The following is an 18,842-nucleotide window of genomic DNA, read 5'->3' as shown; positions in this document are numbered from 1 at the left end:
ACTGACACCTGCCTCTGATTGAGAACCATACTAGGCCAAACACATAGAAATAGAACAATAGAACAAAACAAAACAAAAACAACATAGAATGCCCACCCCAACTCACGCCCTGACCAAACTAAAATAAAGACATAACAATGGAACTAAAGTCAGAACGTGACATCTCTGGTCAGATGAGACTGAAGTGTAGCTTTTTGGCCATCAAGGAAAACGCTATGTCTGGTGCAAACCCAACACCTCTCATCACCCCGAAATACCATCCCTATAGTGAAGCATGGTGGTGGCAGCATCATGCTGTGGGCAAGTTTTTCCATCGGGAGGGACTGGAAAACTGGTCATAATTGAAGGAATGATGGATGGCACTAAATACAGGGAAATTCTTGAGGGAAACCTGCTTCAGTCTTCCAGGGATTTGAGACTGGGACGGAGGTTCACTTTCCAGAAGGACAATGACCCTAAGCATACTGCATAATTTAAATGTCTTGGAATTACCTTGTCAAAGCCCAGACGTCAATCCAATTGAGAATATGTGGTATGACTTAAAGAATGCTGTACACCAGCAGAACCCATCCAACTTGAAGGAGCTGGAGAAGTTTTGCCTTGAAGAATGGGCAAAAATCCCAGTGGCTAGATGTGCCAATCTTATAGTGACATACCCCAAGAGACTTGCATCTGTAATTGCTGCCAAATGTGGCTCTACAAAGTATTGACTTTGGGGGGTGAATAGTTATGCACACTCAAGTTCAGTTATTTTGTCTTTTTCTTGTTTGTTTCACAATAAAAAATATTTTGTGTAACTGCTCTCTTTCGGTGAGTGAGTTGACCAAGGCGCAGCGGGTTGTGAATACATAATGAACTTTATTTAACAAGACGAAACTAAACACACGAAGAACACTTGAATAATTTTACAAAACAACAAAACGAACTAGACAGACCTAAACTATGAACTTACATGAAACGAGGAACACATACACAGGAACGACCGAGACGAGACAGTACCGTGTGGTGCAACAGACACAGTGACAATCACCCACAAACAAACAGTGAGAACAACCTACCTTAATATGACTCTCAATTAGAGGAAAACGCAAAACACCTGCCTCTAATCAAGAGCCATACCAGGCAACCCAAAACCAACATAGAAACGGAAAACATAGACTGCCCACCCAAAACTCACGCCCTGACCATCACACACATAAAAAACAACAGAAAACAGGTCAGGAACTTGACAATTTTGTATCTTCAAAGTGGTAGGCATGTTGTGTAAATCAAATGATACAATCCCCCCCCCAAAAATATGTTTTAATTCCAGGTTGTAAGGCAACAAATTAGGAAAAATGCCAAGGGGGGTGAATACTTTCGCAAGCCACTGTAGCTACCTTTTTCTTAGTGGACTTAGCAGCCTATCTGATAGCTGCATATCCAGTCATTTTTAAAGGTTTTCTTTCGAGAAGAATTTAGGGACTGAATGGACACGCAACAATTCACAGCAGGAGAGCTTCACAATGTGTTGAACTATGATACATTTCAGTTGGGAAAGTATTCATAGAAAGTGTGACATGAGAACATTACTACAACAACAGAGACTCATTAATACAAATGCCCAGAAAATACTGTATGTTGTATTATACAGTACACTTCATTTCACAATTAAACAATTAGTCTATCCTTCTAACCTAATAATACCACTTCACGCTTCTCACGACATGAAATAATTAACAGACTCGATATCCATTGCATTCGACATCCACTTGTACAGTGCAATCCCATTTCAGATCATTATAAAATTGCATAATGTCACTTTTATTAACAGTAATTCCTGTCAGTTATCATCATATGACTTCACCATACAGCACATCATTAAGACCACAATCAAGCGTCTAATAAGGGGATGGAGAGGGAAGAGGAGCGAGGAGCATGCTTGCATTATCAGATGGAGGAACAACTGCACTCGAGGCAAGGACGAGGCCAATTAGACTAAAACAATTAAGATCAAATGCATCATGATCATTTGGTGTGAAAATGTGTCTTAATGAACTGGAGAGACTGAGAGACTAAGACTAGTAGAGATGCCATTCCCTAGAAGATACGTTGATTTAGAAGATACATTATTACATTGTTACACTGAGAATGTTGTGATATGTTGGGGATTTTGCCAGCTATGTTAGCTAAGAGTATTGCATGTTCACAATCTCTGTACAAAATACTGGTCCTGTTGAGTTGAAGTTAAAAAAATAACGTTGCGACAGAAGAATTAATTAAGAAATAAGAATTAAGACTCCCTGGTGGAGCAGTGGTCTAGGGCACTGCATCGCAGTGCTAGCTGCGCCACCAGAGTCTCTGGGTTCGCGCCCAGGCTCTGTCGCAGCCGGCCGCAACCGGGAGGTTCGTGGGGCGACGCACAATTGGCATAGCGTCGTCCGGGTTAGGGAGGGTTTGGCCGGTAGGGATATCCTTGTCTCAGTATGTAAAATGTAATAAAATGTATGCACTCTACTGTAAGTCGCTCTGGATAAGAGCGTCTGCTAAATGACTAAAATGTAAATGTAAAAGAATGACATTTACCTAGAAGATATGTTGGATTGAACAGTCAAAAGCGATGAGTTACGTTTCTGTCTAGCTATATTGAGTGTGTTGAGTTTTTGCAGCCTCTATATGTACGATATGCTAGTCCTGTTGAGTTGGTTTGGATTCAGGGGTATGGTGTCACGGTTCATGAATCCACTGCCTCCTTTTCTCTCTCTCTCTCTCTCTCTCTCCCGTGTTTGTGTGGGCGTGGTTCCCAATCTCGGCTTGATTGTCTGCGCCAGCTGGAATCACTTAGCTTCCCTTTATATGTTCTGTAACCAGTGTTTCTTGTTGTCAGATCGTTGTTTTCTTCCCTGAGGTTGTGTCGTGTGTTCGTGCTCATTCTCTCGTCGCCCCTGTGTGGATTATCTTCTGTGCTCCTTCCTACCCATCCGGACACACTCCCCTGGATTTCTCTGCACGCTATCAAGGAAGATACACCTTAGTCCCTGGGTCGGATTCCGTCTGAGTACAGTCTGTCTGTCCTGTTGCTGTTGTAAACTGTATTCATTAAACCATCGTTGCTTGCATCTTGCATCCGCCTCTGTATTGTCACAGAACGATCTGACCAGAACATGGATGCAGCGAGTTCAACGAGTCTGACCGAATTCATTTCCCGCAGTATCACGAGAATGGATCAACAAGAGGAGAACATCTCCAGCACAGGTCGGGCAGTGCAAGCCATTGCGACGCAGGTATCCCAGCTGACCCAACAATTACAACATCTGGGGGGTCTCGCTGCGCCACCTACACCGGCAGTTCAACCCGCCCCGCCAGAGCCGGATTCCCAGCTAGAGCCACGGCTACCGACACCAGAGGGTTATTCAGGTGATCCTGACTATTGCAGAGCTTTTCTGACGAGATGTTCCATGCATTTCTCGTTGCAGCCACGGACCTTCAACCGTGAACAGTCTAAGGTAGCATTCGTACTCACACTGCTATCAGGCAAAGCGGCCCTTTGGGGATCGGCGGTGTGGGCGAACCAGGACCCATGCTGCACCTCTTTCCAGACACTCTCCGAGGAGATGAGAAGGGTCTTCGATCGGGCCGTGGCGGGTAGGGAGGCGGCCAGACTACTCGCTGACCTTCGCCAAGGAGACCGGTCAGTATCGGAATACTCCATTCAATTCCGCACTCTGGCCGCAGAATGTCAGTGGAACGAGGAGGCGCAGTGGGACATGTTCCTGCATGGGCTGGAGGACCGGATCCAGAAGGAGATTTATGTTCTGGACCTTCCCAGGAGTTTAAATGGACTAGTGGAACTAGCATTGAGGGTCGACGCTCGTCTGAGTCGTATTGGCCGCCGAGCATGCCCTAACAGACCGTATAACGACACGGAGGGTTGGCATGCCAGCAGCGGGAACACGGCCAGTTCAGCCTCCGCTCACGAACCCATGCAGGTGGGGAGAGCTCGCCTCTCCCGGGAGGAGAGGGAGAGGCGGAGATCCCAAGGACTTTGTCTCTACTGTGGTAGAGCGGGCCACTTTATCCACTCCTGTCCGGTAAAAGATCAGGCCCGGTAGTAAGTATGAGGCTACTATCGGGTGGTGTCACCACAGAGAAGACCTCATCATCTACTCTCCTCCCGGTAAGACTAAGATGGGCCACCCACACGCACGACACCCAAGCTTTACTGGACTCAGGAGCAGAGGGTAATTTCATGGACTTCAAGCTCGCTCACAAACTCCAGATTCCTATCACCTCACTCACGCACAAGATATCCGTCAACGCTCTCAATGGTCAAGAACTCCCCAACATTTCTCACACCACTGAACCTATCACACTCATCACTTCTGGCAATCACACTGAGACACTATCATTTCTACTCATGGACTCACCCCTTGCACCATTAGTTCTCGGCCATCCTTGGCTCACCCAACACAACCCCAGAGTTGACTGGGGTCATAACTCTATATCCATGTGGAGTAACAAGTGTCTTGAGTCCTGTTTAGTGTCTGCTTGTTCATCTGTGTCTGATTCTGTGTTTCTAGAGGAGGCAGTGGATTTGTCTAACGTGCCCGTTGAATACCTCGACCTGAAGGAGGTGTTCAGTAAGTCCCGTGCTGCTTCTCTTCCTCCGCATCGTCCCTATGACTGTGCAATACAATTATTGCCAGGTGAGTCTCCGCCTAAAGGCAAGTTATATTCACTCTCTGTTCCTGAGAGAGAGGCTATGGAGAGATACATCTCTGATTCTCTGGCATCTGGATTCATTCGTCCTTCCTCTTCTCCAGCGGGGGCGGGGTTCTTCTTTGTGGGGAAGAAGGACGGATCTCTGCGCCCTTGCATTGATTACCGTGGGTTGAATAACATCACAGTGAAGAATACCTATCCCTTACCGTTGATGTCCTCAGCCTTTGAAAGGTTACAGGGAGCATCCGTGTTCACTAAGTTGGATTTACGTAATGCTTATCATTTGGTTCGCATAAGGAGGGGGGACGAATGGAAGACCGCGTTTAACACCCCCAGAGGGCACTTCGAGTATTTGGTCATGCCTTTTGGGTTATCCAACTCCCCAGCGGTTTTCCAGGCACTCGTCAATGACGTGCTGAGAGATATGATTGATCAGTTCATATATGTTTACCTGGATGACATACTGATTTTTTCTTCTTCTCTCCAGGAACACGTTCAGCACGTCAGACGAGTGCTTCAGAGGTTGTTGGAGAATGGACTTTTTGTCAAGGCGGAAAAATGCATTTTCCATGCACAATCCGTTCCATTCTTAGGTTACATCGTCTCGACTGAAGGTATTCGCATGGATCCTGACAAGGTTAAGGCTGTGGTGGATTGGCCAAGCCCAGATTCCCGTAAGGCCCTACAGAGGTTTCTGGGATTCGCCAATTTCTACCGGCGTTTTGTTCGCAATTTTAGCCAGATAGTCGCTTCTCTTACCGCCTTAACCTCCCCCAGAGTGACGTTCAGGTGGTCCGATGCAGCCGAGGCTGCATTCACCAAACTCAAGAGCCGCTTTGTTTCGGCTCCCATCCTCATAGCTCCCGATCCCTCGCGTCAGTTCGTGGTGGAGGTGGACGCTTCAGAGGTGGGGGTAGGTGCGGTACTTTCCCAACGTTCCTCTTCTGACGACAAGATGCACCCTTGCGCGTTCCTTTCCCATCGGTTATCACCTGCGGAACGCAACTACGACATTGGCAACAGAGAGTTGTTGGCAGTGAAGTTAGCACTGGAGGAGTGGCGCCATTGGTTAGAGGGTTCGGGGGTACCTTTTATAGTTTGGACCGATCACAAGAATTTGGAATATATCAGAACCGCCAAACGACTCAACTCCAGGCAGGCGCGGTGGGCACTCTTTTTCGGACGTTTTGACTTCTCTCTCTCGTATCGCCCGGGTTCCAAGAATGTCAAACCCGATTCCCTTTCTCGCATTTTTGACCATTCCGAACGTCCATCCACTCCCGAGTGCATCCTACCCGGGACCCTAGTGGTCTCCACTCTCACATGGGAGGTTGAATCGAGGGTCAAAACGGCCTTAGAAGGAGTAGAGCCTCCGCCCGGTTGCCCACCTAATCGGTTGTTTGTGCCGGAGGGGTGTCGGTCCGATGTTATTCGGTGGGGGCATTGCTCCAACGTAGCGTGTCATCCAGGAGTCAGCCGCACTAGCTTTTTGGTTAAGCAACGCTTTTGGTGGCCACTGATGGCTCGTGACATTCGCAGTTTTGTTTTGGCTTGTTCGGTTTGTGCCACTGGGAAGACTTCTAATCGACCCCCAGATGGGTTACTCCAACCGCTGTCGGTCCCTTCGAGACCCTGGTCCCACATCGCGCTAGATTTTGTTACCGCCCTCCCGCCCTCCCAGGGCAAGACGGTTGTTTTGACCGTGGTGGACCGGTTCTCTAAGGCAGCTCATTTTATTCCCTTGCCTAAATTACCATCTGCCAAGGAGACAGCGGTAACTGTCGTGGATCACGTTTTTCGCTTACATGGCCTGCCGATGGACGTAGTTTCTGACAGGGGGCCCCAATTTGTGTCCAAGTTTTGGCAAGAGTTTTGTAGGTTACTGGGAGCGAGTGTCAGTCTGTCTTCAGGGTTTCATCCCCAGAGCAACGGTCAAACGGAGAGGGCCAACCAAGATTTGGAGAGAGTGTTGCGATGTTTGGTTTCTAAGAATCCCTCTTCCTGGAGTCAACAACTCTCTATGGTTGAGTACGCTCACAATTCGTTGCCAGTGGCAGCCACGGGTCTCTCTCCGTTTGAGTGTAGTTTAGGTTACCAGCCACCTATCTTTCCCAGTACGGAGTCCGAGGTTACTGTTCCCTCCGCTCACGCTTTCATCCAGAGGTGCCGTCACACATGGAGCAGAGCCCGTGAGACTCTTCTCCGGGTGGGGGCGCGCACCAAGGCTAAGGCTGATCGCCACCGGTCGAAGCCTCCGGTATACGTCGTTGGTGAAAGTGTGGCTTTCTACTAAGAACATTCCACTCCGATCCGTTTCGAACAAACTTGCTCCCAAATTTATTGGTCCGTTCAAAGTCACCAGGATCATTAGTCCGGTGGCGGTCCGGCTCAAGCTTCCTCCGGCGTATAGGAGAATTCACCCTACCTTTCATGTGTCTAAAATAAAACCTGTGTTTCAGGCACGCATTAACCCGCCGGTCCCTGTTCCCCCGCCGCCACGACTTGTTGATGGGGAACCCACCTTTTCTGTCAATCGTATTTTGGACTCTAGAAGGAGGGGACGCGGATTCCAGTACCTGGTGGACTGGGAGGGTTACGGTCCGGAGGAGAGAAGTTGGGTACCTGCTAGGGACATTCTGGATCACTCCCTTATCGATGATTTCAATCGACAGGTAAATTTGTCTGGGAACGCCAAGAGGCGTTCCTAGGGGGGGGTATTGTCACGGTTCATGAATCCACTGCCTCCTTTTCTCTCTCTCTCTCTCTCTCTCTCTCTCCCGTGTTTGTGTGGGCGTGGTTCCCAATCTCGGCTTGATTGTCTGCGCCAGCTGGAATCACTTAGCTTCCCTTTATATGTTCTGTAACCAGTGTTTCTTGTTGTCAGATCGTTGTTTTCTTCCCTGAGGTTGTGTCGTGTGTTCGTGCTCATTCTCTCGTCGCCCCTGTGTGGATTATCTTCTGTGCTCCTTCCTACCCATCCGGACACACTCCCCTGGATTTCTCTGCACGCTATCAAGGAAGATACACCTTAGTCCCTGGGTCGGATTCCGTCTGAGTACAGTCTGTCTGTCCTGTTGCTGTTGTAAACTGTATTCATTAAACCATCGTTGCTTGCATCTTGCATCCGCCTCTGTATTGTCACATATGGTGTGTGAAGTCGGATACATACAGACAGGCTCATCTCGAAGAGGTTTCAGCATCTGGCATCCAGGCATCTGTAGGCTGTAATTTTACATCACATTGCTCTGCAGCAGTAGCACAGCCAATGACATGACTTTTCTGAATTCCTTCCAGACTTCCAACTGAGCGCTTAAGTGACAAGGTACATACTGTGAGTGTTTCTTCAGTAAGCATACTATACATTCCCTTAGGAGCTAGGATGTCCAGTATGGGAAATCATTTTTGGCTACCTACACAAAAGTTGAAAAGGGTACACCAAAGCAAATTCCCCATTGATTACATACTAACAAAATGTCCCACTTAGGTGTTTTATATGCAAATCATTGCACAATGTATATCAAAAGCTTCTGTGTTTCTATACCTGTGTACCTATTTGATAAGATTAAATAATTAAGGAGCAATAAACTGCTCAACCGCCAAGGGAAGATACTCAGAAGTCTTAGATGAAAAGAGGAGGCAGATCTGAATAACTTCAAAGAAAGTATTGTTGCAAGAGTTCAATTATCATTGTTGGGGTACACGGTAAACAGTCTGCCTTCATTTCGCTCACATCCCTGAATCATCCCATTGAGATATGGGACCGGTCTATTGAATATTATTCACAGGAATTAATGATCTTCTTCCATAGTTTAAGGTCAGGGCCTTCATTAAAATTGACAGGCTGACTTTCAGATACTTGAAGGCATTGGCTGGTGTCTTGACCTTTATTGAAAAGTCAACATCTGTCCTGCCATTTGGGCCAACAGCATGGACGCCGTGGTATAAACAGACTCTAACGGTCTCTCCGGACCCGAAATCTTCATAGCAGAGCTGTGATCTCAATTAACAATTAATATTGCGGACAGAGAAGAACAGAGCAAAGTTTATGGGTGCGATCAGTTGTTGATTTATGGGTATGAACTATCATGTTCTGGAAGTTTCTGACTAGTATTTAGATTGAACTCTCTCTAACTCTGTTTCTACACGTTTTCTCTCGACCGCCCTCTCTGTCTCTCGGTCCCAACAGGACTCATTTGAACAAAGTCGAAAATGATCTTTTGTGCCCTTGTTTTGTAGAATCGGAATCCCAGCACAGTGGCAAGCGTCACAGTGACGTATCAGAAACCCAGCCAAGCAGGGCAGGTCCCATACAACGGGTGGGTTACTGCTCTAACTGCCTTCTCACGGCGGAGGGATATGACTCGGCTGAATGAATGGCAGGTCACATCTCAGAGGCTTGGGGATGTCAATGTTCTCCTAACACCCAGGACTATTTACTCTTCTTAATGACTAAAACTGACATCAATTACATTAAATGCTGACAAAAACACCTGGCTTATTTAGCATTTTTCCTGCCCTGTAACTCATTTTGAAGAGCGTCACTGTCGGATGATGTATTTTGTTAGATGTTGAAATATATATTTTCTAAGACAATTCATTTTGGATTATTTTTTGAGACTGACTCGCAGAAGCGGACTTTTCTCTGCTCTGTAACTAATTAAACGGAGCTTCGCGATCAAACAATGTCTTAGGTTAGATACTGGATATCTATTTTGAAAGATTTTGTGTCACTATAATTTTCCAGCAACTGACTCATACCTTGACATTCAACAGTACGGGACCATTTAAAGGACATTGCTAATCTTCGCAGATATTCAAAGAGTAAACCAGCTCGCTTTCTCTAGCCTCAAGGAAAAACCCTACATACCAGTTGTCATAGTCAGACTTATTTTAGTCTGAATGTCTGTCTGAAAACCTCCTCAACCATTTTGAGTGGATTTGTTTTGTGCTCTGAAGAGAGAAATTAACCTTGAAATCCCATAGCCACATACAGATAGAGTGTTGTAGCTGGCAATCTAAACAAGCCCAATTACTGGAGTCTGTACTGGAGTCAAACATGATGCAGTATTATGTGTAACGAACAATAATACAAATATGACTTGAACAGATAAAAAAAAGGATTTTATAGTTTTCATTAAATGTAGGTCTTGGAATAACAAAACACAGAACATTAAATTAGGAAAGTCTGTCCATTGTTTCATCTCTCTCTCTCGCTCTCGCTCTCGCTCGCTCTCGCTCTCTCTCTCTCGCTCTCTCTCTCTCTCGCCACCACAACCACGCCCTAAACAAAATCACTGAGTCCCTCTTCTCCCTTTCTCTCCTTCCCCCTCTCTCTTCCTTGTCGTCAGCCTGACTCATTCAACAGGTTCCATAAACACACGCAGGAGCTGCATCACTATAATCTTACAAGAATCATTCAACTTTGATTGTATTGACACACCAAATTACCTGAAAGGACCGCAAGCTCTTGCTGTGTCACCACCTCAGTCATCGCAAAGAAAACGACAAGAAAAAAACGGCAACAAAAGTAATGAATGAAGACAACCTGTTTGGTCCAAAAATATATTGATGGTGTTTATGGCTTATAGCTTCAAAGAGTAGAGACTAGTCTTCTTTCACCTGGGGAACCCTGCCCAATGCTCAGTAGTGCAATGCTGCTTTGTATCTAGTAGTCTTGTACAAAGCAGTGAGGGAGAGAGAAAGAGAAAAGGGGTAGGGAGAGAGAAAAATGAAGGGGGACGAGAGAGTAGAAAAGAGAAAGAGGGTGGAGAGAGACTGCACCATTGTTCCTATGATGAATCTGAATACGTGTCAGGGGAGGAAGGGAAAGAAAGAGGGAGAGCAGAAGTGAGAGAGACAGAGAGGGAGATATGACGAAAGGTTACTGTCTTACCTCCACAAGGTGGTCTCTGTAACACTCCCCAGGTGAAAGTCGTAAAGTTTGGTCAGATTCAGGATCACCTGGAAACAAAACACACATAACAGGGGTTATAAGTATGTAATAAGACTAATAACTCAAACCTATTAGATAATAAACAGAAACATTTAAGAATACCACAGGTTATTCTTTCAGAAGATATGAGAGACTGGGCAAACGTATGTTATATTCTCTTAGAACACCAACATACGTATTCCATAAAAAACAATACAAACCAGAATTAACACCAATATCAGGTGTTTGTAGATACATTGGCATGTTATGATTGTCTCTTCGGCTCTGTCTTTAACACAACACTAGTCAAGGGGCACTTTGCCAGCCTGTATGCGACTTTGAACCCTTTCTCTCTCTCGATCCCTCAGTGCTGCCGGTCTTGGCCCCTGACAAGCACAATCCTTATGTCCGTCTCTCTGTTCCGATAGCTTTGATCTGAGCGGTTTGTAAAGCGGGAAAGAGAGCGAGGAGGGAAGGGGGTCTTTGATAACCCACTGAACACGGTGACGGGTGAATCACAGACCAAGATGGCCGACCATATTCTAGAGACCCAGTGGTCAGATTTGATATCACAACAGAGGACCAGAGAACTCAGTGTTTTTTTCTTCGATCACTGAATCCCAAATCAACCCTTATATCTCCTCCCTAGGCACTCCTGTAGAACATGTTAAACTTGTAGAGTATTTGACATTTAAAAAGGCTTATGTAGTTTGTCCATTTCCATTTTGAAATTTCAAACTAGATTTCTTCCTTAAGAAAATTGTATGAACCCGTAAAAATATATATCTTTATAATCCATATAATAATTCACATTCCTGTTGCTGCAGAAGTATTTTCCTGACCCAAATAAAGATCCTACCTATGTACAGTTGAAGTCGGAAGTTTACATACACCATAGCCAAACACATTGAAACTCAGTTTTTCACAAATCCTGACATTTAATCCTTGTAAAGATTCCCTGTCTTAGGTCAGTTAGGATCACCACTTTATTTTATTAATGTGACTAGAGCATACAGAGCATACAGGTCGCAGTGGTGGGTTATACAAGGCACTTTGGTAACAAAACGGATTGCACTGTGATAGAATGCATCCAATTTGCTGAGTAGAGTATTGGAAGCTATTTTGTAGATGACATTGCCGAAGTCGAGGATCGGTAGGATAGTCAGTTTTACTAGGGTAGGTTTTGCGGCGTGAGTGAAGGAGGCTTTGTTGAGTAATAGAAATCCAATTCTAGATGTATTTTTGGATAGGAGATGTTTGATATGAGTCTGGAAGGAGAGTTTACAGTTTAGCCAGACACCTAGGTATTTGTAGTTGTCTACGTATTCTAGGTCAGAACCGTGCAGAGTAGTGATGCTAGTCGGGCGGGCGGGTGTGGGCAGTGAACGGTTGAAAAGAATGCATTTGGTTTTGCTAGCGTTTAAGAGCAGTTGGAGGCCACGGAAGAAGTGTTGTATGGCATTGAAGATCGTTTGGAGATTAGTTAACACAGTGTCCAAAGAAGGGCCAGATGTATACAGAATGGTGTCGTCTGCGTAGAGGTGGATCAGGGAATCACCCGCAGCAAGAGCGACATCGTTTGATATATACAGAGAAAAGAATCGGCCTGAGAATTTTACCCTGTGGTACCCCCATAGAGACTGCCAGAGGTCCGGACAACAGGCCCTCCGATTTTACACACTGAACTCTATCTGCAAAGTAGTTGTTGAACCAGGCGACACAGACATTTGAGAAACCAAAGCTATTGAGTCTGCCAATAAGAATACGGTGATTGACAGAGTCGAAAGCCTTGGCCAGGTGGATGAAGACGGCTGCACAGTACTGTCTTTTATCGATGGCGGTTATGATATCGTTTAGTACGTTGAGCGTGGCTGAGGTGCACCCGTGACCAGCTCGGAAACCGGATTGCACAGCGGAGAAGGTACGGTGGGATTCGAGATGGTCAGTGATCTGTTTATTACCTTGGCTTTCACAGACATTAGAAAGGCAGGGCAGGATGGATATAGGTCTGTAAAAGTTTGGGTCTAGAGTGTTACCACCTTTGAAGAGGGGGACGACCGCGGCAGCTTTACAATCTTTAGGGATCTCGGACGAAATGAAAGATAGGTTGAACAGACTGGTAATAGGGGTTGCAACAATGGCGGTGGATCATTTTAGAAAGAGAGGGTCCAGATTGTCTAGCCCAGCTGATTTGTACGGGTCCAGGTTTTGCAGCTCTTTCAGAACATCTGCAATCTGGATTTGGGTGAAGAAGAAGCTGGGGATGCTCGTGCAAGTAGCTGTGAGTGGTGCGGAGCTGTTGGCCGGGCTTGGGGTAGCCAGGAGGAAAGCATGGCCAGCCATAGAGAAATGCTTATTGAAATTTTCGATTATCATGGATTTATCGATGATGACCGTTTCGCCAAGCCTCAGTGCAGTGGGCAGCTAGAAGGAGGTGCTCTTGTTCTCCATGGCCTTTACAGTATCCCCACACTTTTTGGAGTTAGAGCTACAGGATGCAAATTTCTGTTTGAAAAAGCTAGCCTTTGCTTTCCTGACTGACTGTGTGTATTGGTTCCTGACTTCCCAGAACAGTTGCATATCGCATGGACTATTCGATGCTATTGCAGTCCGCCACAGGATGTTTTTGTACTGGTCAAGGGCAGTCAGGTCTGGAGTGAACCAAGGGCTATATCTGTTCTTAGTTCTACATGTTTTGAAAGGGGCATGCTTATTTAAGATGGTGAGGAAATTACTTTTAAAGAACAACCAGGCATCCTCAACTGACGGGATGAGGTCAATATCCTTCCAGGATACCTGGGCCAGGTCGATTAGAAAGGAGAAGTGTTTTGGGGAGCGTTTGACAGTGATGAGGGGTGGTCGTTTGACCGCATAGTGGATGCAGGCAACGAGGCAGTGATTGCTGAGATCCTGATTGAAAACAGCAGAGGTGTATTTGGAGGGCAAGTTGGTCAGGATAATATCTGTGAGGGTGCCCACGTTTACAGATGTAGGGTTGTACCTGGTGGTTTCCTTGATAATTTGTGTGAGATTGAGGGCATCTAGCTTAGATTGTAGGACTGCTGGACTGTTAAGCATATCCCAGTTTAGGTCACCTAACAGAACGAACTCTGAAGATAGACGGGGGGCAATCAATTCACATATGGTGTCCAGGGCACAGCTGGGAGCTGAGGGGGGTCTATAACAGGCGGCAACAGTGAGAAACTTATTTCTGGAGAGATACATTTTTTAAATTAGAAGCTCGAACTGTTTGGGCATAGACCTGGAAAGTATGACAGAACGTTGCAAGCTATCTCTGCAGTAGATTGCAACTCCTCCCCCTTTGGCAGTTCTATCTTGACGGAAAATGTTGTAGTTGGGGATGGAAATCTCAGAATTGTTGGTGGCCTTCCTAAGCTAGGATTCAGACACGGCAAGGACATTGGGGTTGGCGGAGTGTGCAAAAGCAGTGAGTAAAACAAACTTAGGGGGGAGGCTTCTGATGTTAACATGCATGAAACCAAGTCTTTTTCGATTACAGAAGTGAACAAATGAGAGTGCCTGGGGACACGCAGGGCCTGGGTTAGCCTACACATCACCCGAGGAACAGAGGAGGAGTAGGATGAGGGTACGGCTAAAGGCTAGCAAAACTGGTCATCTGGTGCATTGGGGACAGAGAATAAAAGGAGCAGATTTCTGGGCGTGGTAGAATAGATTCAGGGCATACTGTGCAGACAGGGGTATGGTGGGGTGCGGGTACAGTGGAGGTAAGCCCAGGAACTGAGTGATAATAAGAGAGGTTGCATCTCTGGACATGCTGGTAATACTGGGTGAGGTCACCGCATGTGTGGGAGAAGAGACAAAGGAAGTATCTAAGGCATGTACAGTGGGAGTAGGGGCTCCGCAAATGTCAGAATAATAGTAGAGAGAATTATTTATTTCAGCTTTTATTTCTTTCATCACATTCCCAGTGGGTCAGAAGTTTACATACACTCAATTAGTATTTGATAGCTTAACATTTAAATTGTTTAGCTTGAGTCAAACATTTTGGGGAGCCTTCCGCAAGCTTCCCACAATAAGTTGGGTGAATTTTGTCCCATTCCTCCTGACAGAGCTGGTGTAACTGAGTCAGGTTTGTAAGGCCTACTTGCTCGCACACACATTTTCAGTTCTGCCCACAAATTTTCTATAGGATTGAGGTAAGGGCTTTGTGATGGCCACTCCTATACCTTGACTTTGTTGTCCATAAGCCATTTTGCCACAACTTTGGAAGTGTGCTTGGGGTCATTGTCCATTTGAAAGACACATTTGTGACCAAGCTTTAACTTCATGACTGATGACTTGAGATGTTGTTTCAGTATATGCACATAATTTTCCTCCCTCATGATGCCATCTATTTTGTGAATTGCACCAGTCCCTCCTGCAGCAAAGCACCCCCACAACATGATGCTACCATCCTTGTACTTCACTTTTGGGATGGTGTTCTTCGGCTTGCAAGCTTCCCCCTTTTTCCTCCAAACTTAAAGATGGTCATTATGGCCAAACAGTTCTATTTTTGTTTCATCCGACCAGAGGACATTTCTCCAAATAATACGATCTTTTTATGGAGGTTTTGGAGCAGTGGCTTCTTCCTCGCTGAGCGGCCTTTCAGGTTATGTCGATATAGGACTTGTTTTACTGTGGATATAGATACTTTTGTACCTGTTTCCTCCAGCATCTTCACAAGGTCCTTTCCTGTTGTTCTGGGATTGATTTGCACTTTTCGCACCAAAGTACGTTCATCTCCAGGAGACAGAACGGTTCTCCTTCCTGAGCGGGATGACGGCTGCGTGGTCCCATGGTGTTTATACTTGCGTACTATTGTTTGTACAGATGAATGTGGTACCTTCAGGCGTTTGGAAATTGCTCCCAAGGATGAACCAGATTTGTGGAGGCCTACAATCTTTTTCTGAGGCCTTGGCTGATTTATTTTGATTTTCCCATGATGTCAAGCAAAGAGACACTGAGTTTGAAGGTGGACTTTTAAATACATCCACAGTTACACCTCCAATTTTCTCAAATTATGTAAATTAGCCTAACAGAAGCTTCTAAAGCCATTACATAATTTTCATAAATTTTTCAAGCTATTTAAAGGCACAGTCAACCTAGTGTATTTACACTTCTGACCCACTGGAATTGTGATACAGTGAATTAGAAGTGAAATAATCTGTCTGTAAATAATTGTTGGAAAAATGTAGATGTCCTAACCAACTGGCCAAAACTATAGTTTGCTAACAAGAAATTTGTGGAGTAGTTGAAAAACAAGTTTTAGTGACTCCAACCTAATTGTATGTAAACTTCCGACTTCAACTGTTGGTGCAAGCAGTATGGCCAAAATCCCCCCCAGCCTATTAGAAGGCAGATTGTTAAAATGTTATTAAAATTCTGCTTAAACCTATCTTAGATCTACAGGCGAGGCTTGTGGGTAGAAATGGCCAAGGGATTGATTTGGGATTCAGCGTATGCTCCTCTGATTGGTAGGCTAACGCAACCAGGTCACATATGGCGTCTATGGAGGAGACAAACGAAGAGTAATACTGGTGAGACAACATTGTCTTTATATGAATGCCACAACAGTCAGATGGTCACAGCGTCAATAATGATTGACATTGCCACCTCCGGATTGTGTTGTTAATTCCGAGGTTGACACAGGAATTTGATAATTACGGATTAGACCCTTTATTTCAATTTTCACCGAAAATGACATACGCCTGTAGCTCAGGACCTGAAGCAAGGATATATATATATATTCTTGATACCATTTGAAAGGAAATACTTTGCAGTTTGTGGAAATGTGAAATTAATGTAGGAGAATGTAACACATTAGATATAGTAAAAGATAATACAAAGAAAAAAATGTAATTTACATTTTTTCCTATCATCTTTGAAATGCAAGACAAAGGTAATAATGTATTATTCCAGCCCAGATGCAATTTAGATTTTGGACACTAGATGGTAGCATTGCATGTGCAACGTTTTAGACTGATCCAATGAACCATTGCATATCTGTTCACAACGTAGTATCAAGACTGCCCAAATGTGCCTAATTGGTTTATTAATACATTTTCAAGTTCATAATTGTGCGCTCTCCTCAAACAATAGTCTGGTGCTCTTCCACTGTAATACCTACTGTAAATTGGACATTGCAGTTAGATTAACAAGAATTTCAGCTTTCTGCCCATATCAGATATGTCCTGGGATCTTTTTTTTGTTACTTACAACTTCATGCTAAATATATTAGCCCACGTTAGCGCAACCATCTCGAGGGGGGGACACTGATCCCATAGAGGTTAAGAGCCCCAAGGACTGGCCTTTACCTCACTGGGGAGCCACTGATGGTTCTCTCTGAGAGATGGTGCCACCACTCTGGGAACCCTCTCCTTTTCCAAAGACTGTGAGCAGATGGTTCGAGCGTAGCAAGATTGCAGAGAGAGGTGCCAGAGAGGGCAGTGTAGAGAGAGAAGAAGAATAACATAAAATAAGAAAATTGGATTCATGCCATGATTGTAAAATGCGAAGCAAAACCGAGTATTTTTTGGAGTGTTGGTAGTGTGTGTGTGTGCGCTTGCATGTTCTTGCTTAAGAGTGTGTGTGTGTGAAAGTTCCTGAAGGGGCCTGATGTCGTCAGACAAGCTCGCTCTCCTCTGCCAGGGGGTGGCACCACACAGACAGGAAGCAGTCCCTCTCCATGACAGCATGAATAGAAAATTCACATCGAATAACTGGGGCACCAGCTGAAATCCCAGAGGATACTTTTGTTGTGTCAGCTTGTATCTTAATCATGTCTCCGAGAATGCCCTGCTCCCCCAACCACAAACGGAATACAAATGGTGAAAGCATTAAATGTGGTGCGGTTTTGAAAAATACTGAACCTTGTAACATAAGTTGGTTTACATAATGCCAATATTGTTTGGCCCTGTTTAGTTGACTGAAAATGGATTCAATGCAATACGGAATGGCACAAACAACTAAGTTTCACTTCGCGGCCATTTTTCAAGTACATTCACCCCAATTGGCCTGCAATGAATGGAAGAAAATGTCAGCGGCGTTACACTCCTGGTTGCATCGCAAAATATATTATTCGCATAACATAATGTCCCATGTCCACAAAGAGTAATACAAAGTGCCAAACGCAATTTTGAATGCTGATTTAGCTATGTGGCGTGCTAATGATAGGTCGCTAATGACTTTGAGAAAATAGTTCACCACTCCTCCAAGCCAGTCAGAAGTTTAACTCTATTAGCCTGAATGAGTATCTAGTCCCTCAGGAGTGTTAAATCAGTGTGGCGTGGTGGAAACGCCTGGCTAATAAAATAACACCTGATGTCTGTGTCCTTGTGGATAACTGGTGCTGCATGTGACGACAGTGTTGCATCATGGTTGAATTAACCATACAGAAGCTGTGTTATTGAACATGTCAGAGAATAATCATTAAACCATAAATGTAGAGTGGGGAACATTAGTTGACCATTTGTTTTAATATACTTTTCTTGAGACACCTGTATAGGTGTATGTTAATGAGACTTCTGCCTGTTAACACAACTATTCTTCTCATTCAAAGACTTCAGTACCTATTTTATATAGAGAGCGAGAGCGAGAAAGAGAGAGAGAGAAAATTGGGCCATCCCTGCCTTGCCATTTACACCCTCCGGCCCCCAACTCCCAATGGGCCATCATAGGGTCAGGCAGGGGTGAGGAGTGACAATGTTCCAAATTACATCATTTTGCAGGGTGAGCTCACTCACAGGCCGGCTGATGTGTCACAGGTCACTGCCTATGGAGAGAAGGGGACCTACCTGATGTCTCTGACCTTTTACAATTGGACTTTGACGTTACCTCAAAACCACAGCGGCGCTAAAGAACTTTATTGGAATCCAGTACTTCCTCAAGTAGGAAGTCTACAAAAAGGGCTATGACTGACATCTGACGTCCAAATCCCCAAAAAAGCAAACGTAAGAGCAGATGACACCAAAATGGCAGCCGAACGAAACGCTGATCTTTATCTAAAAGTGATTAAGGCCCCCAGCCTTTTAGTAATGTGTCTGCGGCCAAGCAACTACTACATCAAGTGGAGGGAGAGGCTTGATAATGAGAAAGGGAGATTGGAGAGGCTTGATTATGAGAAAGGGAGATGGGAGAGGCTTGATTATGAGAAAGGGACATGGGAGATGTTTTATGGCTCTATCCGGGC

At 45.1% G+C, this 18,842-nt stretch overlaps 1 protein-coding gene across 1 annotated transcript in view; it reads right to left on the bottom strand.

Moving 5' to 3' along the window:
* The window catches only part of LOC129839649 (VPS10 domain-containing receptor SorCS3-like), a 168,935-nt gene that overhangs the window by 77,741 nt on the left and 72,352 nt on the right, over positions 1-18,842 (bottom strand). The window contains exon 2 of the mRNA XM_055907190.1: positions 10,595-10,662. The gene's annotated coding sequence lies outside the window, so the exon portion shown is untranslated. The remainder of the gene's footprint in view (positions 1-10,594; positions 10,663-18,842) is intronic.

The sequence above is a fragment of the Salvelinus fontinalis genome, chromosome 40 (genome assembly GCF_029448725.1).
Source record: "Salvelinus fontinalis isolate EN_2023a chromosome 40, ASM2944872v1, whole genome shotgun sequence".
In the NCBI taxonomy this organism is placed as follows: domain Eukaryota; kingdom Metazoa; phylum Chordata; class Actinopteri; order Salmoniformes; family Salmonidae; genus Salvelinus; species Salvelinus fontinalis.
This window is presented reverse-complemented; position numbering and strand designations above follow the sequence as displayed.